Raw genomic sequence first — 10,984 nt, forward strand, 5'->3', positions numbered from 1 at the left:
TTGCACATATGTAGGTTTCGTAGACAGACTCAGTGTCTTTCACTAGACCAACTTATAGAGCTATTCAGATTTGAAAAAGGAGAAATCTTCAAATGAATCAGATTATAATTACACATAATAAGAGGAAGGCGAAAGAAAAGTGATGAAAGTAAAATCTTCACGAGGTTTAAGTATTTATTTATATCTGTTCTATAGGTTACCTGAGACCCAAAAGCAGTCGCTTTTTCTGCTGCACGGAGATTAATTTCCTTTCATTTGAAGGTTCAGTCCACAGTAAACATTATAATATCTCATACATGGTACATACCCCCCAACATTGGCTACCCTGGCAAATACTACAGCCTCGATTTTCTGGGGACTGCAAGAGAATTATTATAATGATTCAGTTTCTAGAATGAAGAAAAATGGAGGGAGAAGTGATTCGAGGACAGACATTATCTAATGCAAAGGAAACAGTGCAACTGCAAGTTCTTGCTTGCGTCTTTCCAGTGTGCTACCCTGGCAACTGGTAGCAACGAGTCATCCCTTTCCTGGGACAATGGTTTGTTTCACTTTGCTGTCACAGGTGTAGCAGGAAAATGCAATGTGAGGAACCATTCGGGGCTTGAATGGCAAGGGGAATAATTGCACCAGGGTCAAGGTGACACAGTTACTTCTGACTATGGACAGCAAATGGATGTAAATGGTAGGAATGACTGTCGTGGATTACATTGAAGAATCAATGTGGCACAAGAGAGAGGCAAAGAGACTGTATTTAAGGTTCAGCTTTTCAAGGAGAGTGGGTATACTTGTAAAATCTCAGTCCTAGAGATAGAAGGTGTAGTAATGTCAAAGGGGAAAAAAAACACCCAAAAATTCGAATGGAATTTAATGATATTTTGCAACATTTTATTGGGAATAGGGGCTTGTTGTGGGATGTGCATATTCTTGCTCAAAACCAAAACCAGATTAAAAGAACGTGAGTATATCCTACTTATGTGTTAGATTGACTTTGGAAAGTAGCATGGGGGAATAAGGGAAAAAGAATAAATTATTAAAAATTTTCTTTAATGGTAAGTGGGTAAATGCAAGTTTCCAGAATAGGCTTTAAATGTTATAAGCAGAATATATCAGAGTAGCAGAAGACATATTTATCCCTCAACAGAGAAGAAACATAGAGGGAAAAAACCCTGACCCTTTCCATGATTAAACAGCCATGCCGATTATTCCGGTAGCTTCAGAAGATGGGATGACCGTCCATGGAAAGGGACCTAGGTGGTGAGAGGTAACAGTATATTCTAGAAAACAAGAAAGATGCAAACAGGTTTGACAGGAGAAAACACGTAACAGGAAATAATTTTTTTATTGAAGGCAGGAAGTCTGTGAACCTTTATCAGAGCAGCCAACTCATTCTTGCTGCCTTCCTTATCAGCAAAAACAATGTGGGAACCACCATCTTCTTTGGCATGTAAGACATGTTGATTCTGTAAAGCAGGATGAGTGAAAAAGAAGCTGCAATAGCTGCTATAGCACTGAAATTATGAATTCATTAAAATTAAATAAAAAATTTAATTGGGACTGGAAAATCATGGAATAATCTCACTTGGAAGGGCCTTCTGGTCCAACCCTTCAGTTCAGAGGACAATTCTGAAATTAGTGCGGGTTGCTCAGAGCCACATCCAGTTGGGTGTTGGGTATCTCCAAGAGGGGCGATCCCACATCTCCAGGCAACTTGGTCACAGTGATTTTTTTTTTCCCCTCATTGTGTCCCCTGCTGTTGACACCTGGTGCAGCATTGCTGCCAGCAGATGGTGACACCCATTATGACCACAGAAGCATAACAGCACATGAGATATTCTGGATGGCAAAACCTGTGATGTCCTGGTGGTAGGGATGCCTCCTGTGACTGTCCACTCAACTCTTGCTCAGATTCTGGATAACACACAGCTCATGCTAAGGCCTGATGTATGCTGGGAGAAACACCACCAGGGCAAAGTGAGAACAATAAGTAGTCAGGAGACAAAGGAGAGGAAGAGATAAAGATCATTAAGCAGCTGTTACCACCTGCAGCTTGCCGTCTCCTGCAGTGAAATTCTTACATATTGATTGTCTGGCAGCCTCTTCAGAATCCACTAACTTACGGAATGGTAAAGACCTAACTCCCAAACTGAGAGGCATAAATACAGCAGGTTATCCAAAACGTTTTTGAAGTGTATCCAACAGCAGCCAGACAGTTAAGGTCTTCATGTTTCCTGGTGTGGTACAGGGGATGCCCAGACCATGATGGAGGATGAAGGGGGAACACCCTCATCATCGACTATACTATCATAAGATCACCTCCATCATTCTTCTTCCTCCAAGAATTGAGTGGCTCGTGTACTTTTTAAAGGCAGAGTCTAGATTGTGATTATTGTGTTGCATGCTAGTTATTAAGAATTTGACCTGATCTGCAGAGGCTTCAAGTGAATGAAAATCTAGGTAACTGAAATTTTATGTAATAGGAAAACTATGCTAATTGCTAGAAATTCTGTGTAACAATAAGCTATGCTGATTGATAAAATTTTTATAATCTTTAAGAAAGCTCTAAGTGTAATACAACCCTGTGGCCAGGTCTCATTCTACCAAGGACCCTTAAAAGAAGCTCCTTGCCCCCATAGTGTCAGGTGACACCTCATAGTAAATGAGTAATTTCTTTGCTGTAAATTTTGTCCATTCACTGGGAAAAGCATGACCCTATCTTTATGTAATCTACGTCCTCTATACACTCCTGCTACATAGCTGAAAAAAGCAATAAAATCTCCTTTAGCCAGCTCTTTTTAACCAAGAGCAAAATCTTGTGCTCTCAGGCTCTCTTGCACCTTGAACTCTAGCTCTCTGGCCGTCTGGGTGGCCATTCACTAGACTCACTCTAATTTATCAATGCATTTTGTGTACTGGGGAGACCAAAACTTGACACAGTATTCCAGCTGTGATCTCATCAGTGCTGAACACTGGGCAATAATCAGTTCTCTTGACCTGCTGGCTCAATTCTTCTAATACAGCCACTATGTGGTTTAGTCTTCTTTGCTGCAAGGTTGCTTGGTGGCTTGTGTTCAGCCTGGTGTCTACCAGGATGTTCAGGTCCCTTTCTGCAAAGCTGCTTTCCAGCCCCCAGTCTGTACTGGTACATGGGATTGTCCTTCCTCAGGTGCATGCAGGAGTTTGCATTTGTGTTGGTTCCAAATTTATTGCAGGAGGCTCATATAATTACCAAATAAATTGGAGGAGATAGTTATAAATCACTGAAAAGATGTAAAAATATAAATTTTCAGCATAAGTGTGGCGAGGTCAACTGTGTTTTCTGTGTGCAGTTATGTGCTACAGCTCCTTGATTAGGATAAAGGAAAACTGGTCAATGTATTTTATGTGGACCTCCACAGTTTTTTGATAAGATCACTCATAAATTGCTAGGAGAATAAAATTAGTCATAATATGAGAAGCATAGTTCTGTTATATCTTAGAAACTGGCTAAAATGAGAAAGGTGGGAAACATGGCCCATTTTCAACAATATGAACAGTTAATGACCTGTGCATTTTGCCCGTAATGAGATTGTCTGTGTTAAAACCATTATTGAATCATTTGGATTGGAGTGGAAACCTGAGACAATTTTCATATGGCAAAAAATTGTCTAATTTGGCAGGATTATGGAAGACACTGAGAAACTCACAACATAACTAAATTGGCAGTACTACGGCAGGCAGTTCCATAAGGCCAACAGCAAGATGGCACAGACTGAAAAGAATATTTTTATTTTGTGTGCATATAGCTGGGATCTAAATCCACTGTAGCCTCATATCTCAGAAGAACTCTTGGAGTCTACGCTAAGTGATCATTAAAAGTTTCTGTATTTTGAAAAAGGCCTTCCTGTGGTAAGTTGTATTAATTTCTGATTAGAAAAGAAATCAAAAAAGACATAGGTAGACAGAGGATGAAAGGATTTTGTGTATATGTAGAGAAAAGATTTTATATATATGTAGAGAGAAAGAGTTACTAGAAACATAGGAGGTCCCACAGAAACAAATAACAGTAGTTCTGTAGAAATAACAAATGAAAATATTAAAAGTATTTAGTAAGAAATAATTAGACTGACTGCAGCAGGTAATTATATAAGGATACACTAAAACAAATTACAAACAGAATTTATTTGTCTTACTAGAATTAGAGTGCTAAAAGTACAAGAGCAGAATAATCTACTGAATAAAGTGGAAGTATCAGAAACATAAAAACTTTCAAAGAAATATTTTGCATTAACAAGCAAATGACCTATGGAAATATGTGCTGTTGGGTGTAGCTGATGCTAAGGAAAGTATAAAAATACTAAAAAGGAAAACCTGTACAGGAATAAAAAGAAAAATCGCAACTGTAGAGGACTCAAACTATGAATCCCATGAATGTCACACTTAAATGTGTTCATCTGCCATTGGACTCAGTTGAGCCTGGGAGGTTGTATTGCTTGTGTCCAAAGATTTTGACCTGCTGTTTTTATGGACCTTAAATGAGACATAAGCTGCTTTGCAAATCTCTCATTTTTGAATCTTTATTTGAAGCTCTTGGTATCGGCAGCATCAGAAGTGTGACTTTGGGTTAGGTAGGCCCTAGGTCTACCTAGCATTTATGTTCCTCTTACAAAATTGCCAAGAGAAGGTGTTGAAAACTTGATGTAGAGTCTGAACATAGAGACTGCTGTGCCCTTGAGGCAGCGTCTGAATGGAAGTGTGTTAATTTAAGGCTAGGAATATCTCAGCAAGGAGGAATAAAGCCTGCTGATGGTGAGTTTATACAAACAGCAGACAAAAGTGTCTCCAGCATCTGCAAAACATGTATTTATGATTCTCTGATTCACCTTGTTCTAATGTAAAGGACAAAACAAGAACTGGTTAATAGTCCTGCAGGGGGAGGACAGACAAGCTGACCAAACAGATCTTTGTAATTTTAATTTTGATGATAATGGAAGTGGGTTCATAGAAAAAGCTGAAATATCATCTGTAATGTGCCTTCTCTGTCTTGGCATTCCTGTAGACTTTTTCTGCTGAGAGACCTCTGCAGTGCAGAAGCACCACAGGCTGAGCTAAGCACATGCTGTCAGCCTTCACTGTAGATTCAATTTGGACTCCCACATTTTTTTAATGCATTTTTATGGCTCCATCCCCTACAGATTTTTATAAAAAAATGAAACATCAAATAAAAAGAAGAAACCTTTCACACATAAAAGCATTTGGAGGTTAATTCACTTTCAGAGCAGGTTAAAAACAGTTTATCGGGGCAATCCATCATCTACACAATTTGCACATTTTAAAAGGCACCTACTATCATTCACAAGACTCATTATGATCTAATATGCAACCCTGAAGTTAACAACAGTAGTTTGGTCAGTTAACAGGAACTGCTAGGCGATGTTTGGAAAATGTGATATTTCCTATCCAGTAAGAGTTGTTGTCAATGAGGATTACGATACAGTACAGAAAAGTGGAGGGCTCACTTGATGGATAGCAATTTTGGTGGGTCTGATTTGTGGGGCACCTATAGCCACACTTTTTTCAAGAAATGTATATTTTTTGAAGCACAAACACATATACAAATAGATATTAGAAAAAATAAACTTAAAAAATGTTTCAAGACCTTGTGATTCTGTTTAAAAATCATCACACTACTGAGACATGATTTCATAAAACACAGTTATCAGGATTCCAGGTGAAAAATTTGTAGTGAAAATTAATATCAGATGTTCCATTTCTTACATATCACAGCTATCTCAATATTGCAAGTTATATCTGGAAATAAGACTTGGGCCAAAGCCACACCCATTTCCATATTTGTATTTAATTTTCAAGACCAAATTTTCCATTTTAATGTGGATTTGAGGATGTATTTGTTTTCTTCATGCCAAAGATAAAGTGTCTTTATTTCTTCATTGTCACAGGTTCACCCAGAGCTAGAGGTAAAACAGTTTTCAGCACCAGAGAAAACATAAAAATTTTACTGTTCTATTCAATATATTTACTGGTATTGCAGAGATCAGTTGTAGGCTTCCAAGAGTATAGTCTTTATCAGATGTACTTTGTACGACTTCTTAACCTACGCTAATAATTCAGTGATATTTAGGCAGCTAGACTCTTTTGGTTTGCCTAAGTCACATCTCACATATATCGTGACTCTCACCGAACTGTCAGTCAACTAACAACAGATGTAACTTGTATATAAGATATAGCCGTCTCTTTTGAAAAGTGAGAGGGACCCCTGAAACACTGACAAAACAGAGGGACATTCCTGGCTTCTGTGCTGGGCATTCTCAGTCTGCGCCTTCGTACTTGGATGTCATATAGTATCACTTCTAATTCTAAACAAAATGGAGGAAATGTGATATTTTTTATATACTCCAAAAGCAGAAAAGGGTTGATATAGATTTTTAAGTGAAAAACATTTACATGGTGGCATTCTGCAGTGATGTTAAGTGCACCTTGTGTGCTATAACATTTGTGAAGCTGGTAAAATAGTTGGTTTTGGTAATCCTTACAGGACACTTGTTATTTATTTCCAACTGTGTAACACAGAACAAAGAAATGCTGCTGTGAGAGTGCATGTTATGCTAGTAATAGATTTTCAGATGTTATAATCTACTCAGATTGGTGCAGAAATAATTAAAAAAAAAAAAGAGAGAAACAAATTTCTGTTCCTTCAGGGTAGATCATTGTGGCCAAATGGGTTCAGAAATGTTTCCCAGCAAAAAAAAAAATTTCATTTTTTATCATTCAGTCTGTATTGTAACATGATTTGTTGGCACACCTTTGTGCAAAGAGACCCAGGTTAATTGTTCATCAACGTCCGTCCACCTTGCAGCAAAAAGAGAAACTCATTCACCTGGAATTCATATCAATCCTAGATACTTTCCAGAACACCAGAGGAAAAGGACTACATATGAAGCTTAGCGTTGGGTCCCTGTTTATTAACTCTTTTATTATTCCTAGGTAAAAGATGCCCTGATTACTATTTTTGTGCATATTTGCCTTTTAATCTCGTGGAGCTTCACTGAAAAGTTGCTCCAGTATTGCAGCATCAGTGCTGTAATGCAACACCACTGTGAAGTTGGGGCAAGAAAGGTTAATAAACTTCTTAAGATAGATGGAGTGACTTGCCCAGAATGGAATGGAAGAGAGGTGATGGCATGTTTTGGATGTAGAGTCTCCCACTGGGTTCCCTGCAGACACACCTTTTCATGAAGGAAAGGGCCAGAAACCTGCAAAATAGGGAACCTTTCATCTTTATCTCTTACTTCTGAGTTATTGAGACCTCCCCATGTGAAATTTGTACATTTGGGCAGCTGGAAGTTTTTAGAAAGAAACATGTCTGGCAAACTGTCAGGAGGAAGTTATTTACTAGGAATTGGTGAATTGGCATCAGACCCCTGGCATTGCAAAGTGTTGTGGGAAGCTGTGTTCTAGCTGAATTGTGCTTCTGGAAGGAAAGAGGAATCTGAAAATCAGCATGTATGGCAGAAGAATGAAGAAATAAGTATACATATTTTCCAGCTTTCTCACACAGGTTGTTGGGGTCCACAGCACCAGCAGAGCACCTTGCTGCATCTGCAAAAACAAGAGGTAGCAAATACCTTGCTCCCCAAGGGGAGAGCGCTATAGGAATGAATCCGATCAGAGCTGTAGAGTCTCAGGGATGTTTTACCATGTTTGTGGAGCAGTAGGAGCAGGAAGGTAAGCTGCCCCCCAGCTAAGGTGGGAAGCAAGGAAGCAAGCCAAGGGGAGCTTTGTTCCTCTGCTGGTTTAATAAATAAGGAAGCTCTGGGATGAGGGCAGGGTGTCTCAGATGCAACATGCTAAAACACTAAATAGCTGACACAAACTGCCACCAAGTGCTTTTTGGCCAGCAGTGAAAAACCAAGGCTCTTGGGCTAAGTGCTTCTCTGCTGTACTATAGCTAAGGCAAATTTTCACAGGAATTGTTTAGGTATTTTGGGGGCCTTAGTGACAGCCCCACCACTGGGTGCCACAACAGAGCCACTGCACTTGCTGCTAAAGAGACTGTCTTATGGTTAATGTTGGAGGCCTTGCATGAAAATCAGCTTTGGTTCTCCACTTGGTCGCAAGCAATGTAACAAGATTCGTATGTGCTGTTGCAGGGCGATAGCTCTCTTCAGGCATGCAAGAAGAGCTCTCATTCCTGGCACAACATAACAGATCAGAAACCTGAGGTCTGCTTACTGTTTTCTGATGATGGTTTTGATTCACAGCTAAATTGTAATTACACAGGAAATCCAAATGTAAAGGTATGTAGCAGGGAGCGGTGCTTTTTCTTGTTCAAAAGCCATTCTGTGGGTGGTCGCATAATTCAGCAAACACCCACAAATGGCAGAAGGTTGTATCAGCTGACTCCATGCAGCCCAGCAACGGCGTGCAGCGTCGTGGCACACTTTGCCTAAACACTCCAGGGCACTCTGTCTTTGCTAGTACGTAAAATTGGCACTAGAAACAACATTTCAAAAAGGATCACATTTGGAAAAAATATATTAAAGAGAACAAATAGCATGTAAATCAGGATTATACTGCTCTTACCACGCGGGGTTTTTAATCCTCACTTCCTCAATGAAGTACAAAAGTCACGAAAGCCTCTGATAGAAGACGATGGTTTAGGATTTTTGTAATTGTATGTAAGTGCCTAGGAAGGAATAGTCAGAAGTTCTCCATAAGCCACTTTGAAAATGTAAGTAAGTCTGCCTGTCAAGATTCACCGAGTCCCTGCTACCCATTTTCTGGGCCACACAGTTTATTCCTATCTCTTTAAATTGAAAATTCACAATGAAAATGAAATGTTCTATATCTAAAACTTTGATTGTCCAACGGCTCATTTGTTGTCTCCTGAGACATTTAGGTAATCAAATTGCAGCAATGCAAGGAGAAAATGAACTGTGGCTGCAAATAACTATGTAAAAATTGTACCTTCTTTCTCAATATAATCCTGTCATGCATCTGAGTCCAACCTGCTTGCTTTACTGACAAAAATATGGGTTTGGTCTGGAAAGCAAAGCAAACGCTTCAGAGTTACAGCACACTAGCTGAATTCTGACTCCAGTGTTGCCAGTCGGACTGTCAATTAAGTTGCATTATAGGATGTGTATTACCTAACAGAAAGCTGCCTGTGTTAGGGTTTTGTTTTCTTCTCATTCTTGTCACCAGCATGTCTCTGCTTTCAATGCTTATGGTCAGGAATTGATTAAGACTTAAAATGGTGCCCAGATTTACCAAAATGCTCCTTTGCTGCCTCTCCCCGCCCAGTCTGTCCAATGGCTCCTTCCTTCCTTCCTCCCTCTCTCTGCAGGATGCCATCTCGTCTTGCCCTGCTCCTGAGCCCTTGATGTCCCAGCCAGGGGAGGCAGCTGAGCCCCCCGGGAGGCCGGCTGGCACCTCGCCCGGTGCCTCTGCCACCCTCCGCGCTCAGCCCTGGCTCCCGCCTGCGCCCCGGCTGCTCCTGACCACAGATCCAGGGCCCCAGGAGAGCAGCTTAATCCCCTCCTGCTGATGCTGGGGATACTGGAGGCAGAACCACAGCTTGCTTTTCTGATGCAAGGGGGGTTTGCAGCAGGAGAATCTGTAACAATAATATTTGGGCTCGTAAACCAAACTCATTATATTTAAAAGGTGGAGAAGGGATATACTGTATCCCCACAAAATGTCAGGACTACAAAATAATTTATATCTGCACTTCACAGAAAGGCAAAACCGAGCAATGATTAAAAATCAAGTCTGTTGTTATTTTGCTGTGGCTTCATGACAGCAGCAGTATAAACTACAGGTGAGAAAGTCTTTATTTTCAAACTCTTCCAATCATTAAAAAATAAAGTGCTTGAGGGCATGGAAATTGTCAGACCAAGAAGATTTTTTTCTTCCATTTGAAAGTGTAACAACATTGTAGCTGACCATTTATAACACTGACATGCTGGGAGCTTACTGCTCCCAGGTCAAAATTATTTCAGCCCTGCTAGCTTTTATGCATAGTCTTTTCTCCTTGTTCTTTCTATACGTAGGGCAGAGAGACACTGTCTGAAGATGTGGACAGGAGATTGCACAGACACTGCCTGAAATCTTTGGTGGGTTCCTGCTGCCATCAGGTCCCCGGTGTCCACAATTCAGGGCACCATAGTGGGTGGAACCACAGAGCCCCCAAATTATGCCCTACAGTCCAGTTCCCTTGTAGATTTTAAATAAACTGGTGACCATTTGTTGATGCTAATGAGTACCACAGTCACACAGAAGCTATAGGAATCTATTACGTTCTTTCTCAAAGTCAGCCCACCAACAGTAACCTACATATGTGTGCCTGTATGCAGGATGTGTTCGTCTGTTTGCACATACACACACACACACACACACACACACACACACATCCTCTAACAACATCAGTGACTATTCCTCTTTTGATCAGTTAAAGCTCATTCAATCTGGTTTATGATTTTATTGATATCAATGCCTAAAGCTCCAATAAGCTTGAAAAATCAGAACTTCTGTGTTGTCTATCATCAATAATAACGACTCGGAAAAACTGTCACCTGTCGTCTTTATGTACAACTGGAGTATGAATTATGGAAACCTCCAGGGAGTAAATACCAAGTAGTTTGTGAACAAAAGGAGGCAAAACTATGATAGACAAATGTCAAGATTTTAAATCAAGTTGATTATTTAATGACCTGTTAGTCAGAAGCTGTTTGATTGATCTTCTTTAGCTTTACAAATATATTCTTTCTTGCAATAGGTCTTTTAAATACTAGACAACCATTCTATCTGAAATAGCTTAGGGATTGTAGATACAGTTTTGAAAAAAAGGTATAGGCTAGAAAATCTCCTGAGTCCTTCTGTTGCTGTTTATGTGTCTTTTGGGGCAGATCAGAATACTACACTGACATTAAACAAAGTGTAAATTACTGTTTTAGTGTCACCTTAACTAAGGACTGGCTGAACA

The 10,984-nt window shown here is 39.9% G+C and overlaps 1 long non-coding RNA gene across 2 annotated transcripts in view; it reads left to right on the plus strand.

The window, feature by feature from the left end:
- The window catches only part of LOC135312096 (uncharacterized), an 85,745-nt gene that overhangs the window by 12,480 nt on the left and 62,281 nt on the right, over positions 1–10,984 (plus strand). The window contains exon 6 of one of the 2 annotated variants that reach the window (XR_010371750.1): positions 10,053–10,167. The exons of the other annotated variant lie outside the window; for it this stretch is intronic. This is a non-coding gene — a long non-coding RNA (uncharacterized LOC135312096). The remainder of the gene's footprint in view (positions 1–10,052; positions 10,168–10,984) is intronic. 2 annotated transcript variants of the gene reach the window in all.

This window comes from Phalacrocorax carbo, chromosome 2, assembly GCF_963921805.1.
Source record: "Phalacrocorax carbo chromosome 2, bPhaCar2.1, whole genome shotgun sequence".
NCBI classification, from domain to species: Eukaryota; Metazoa; Chordata; class Aves; order Suliformes; family Phalacrocoracidae; genus Phalacrocorax; species Phalacrocorax carbo.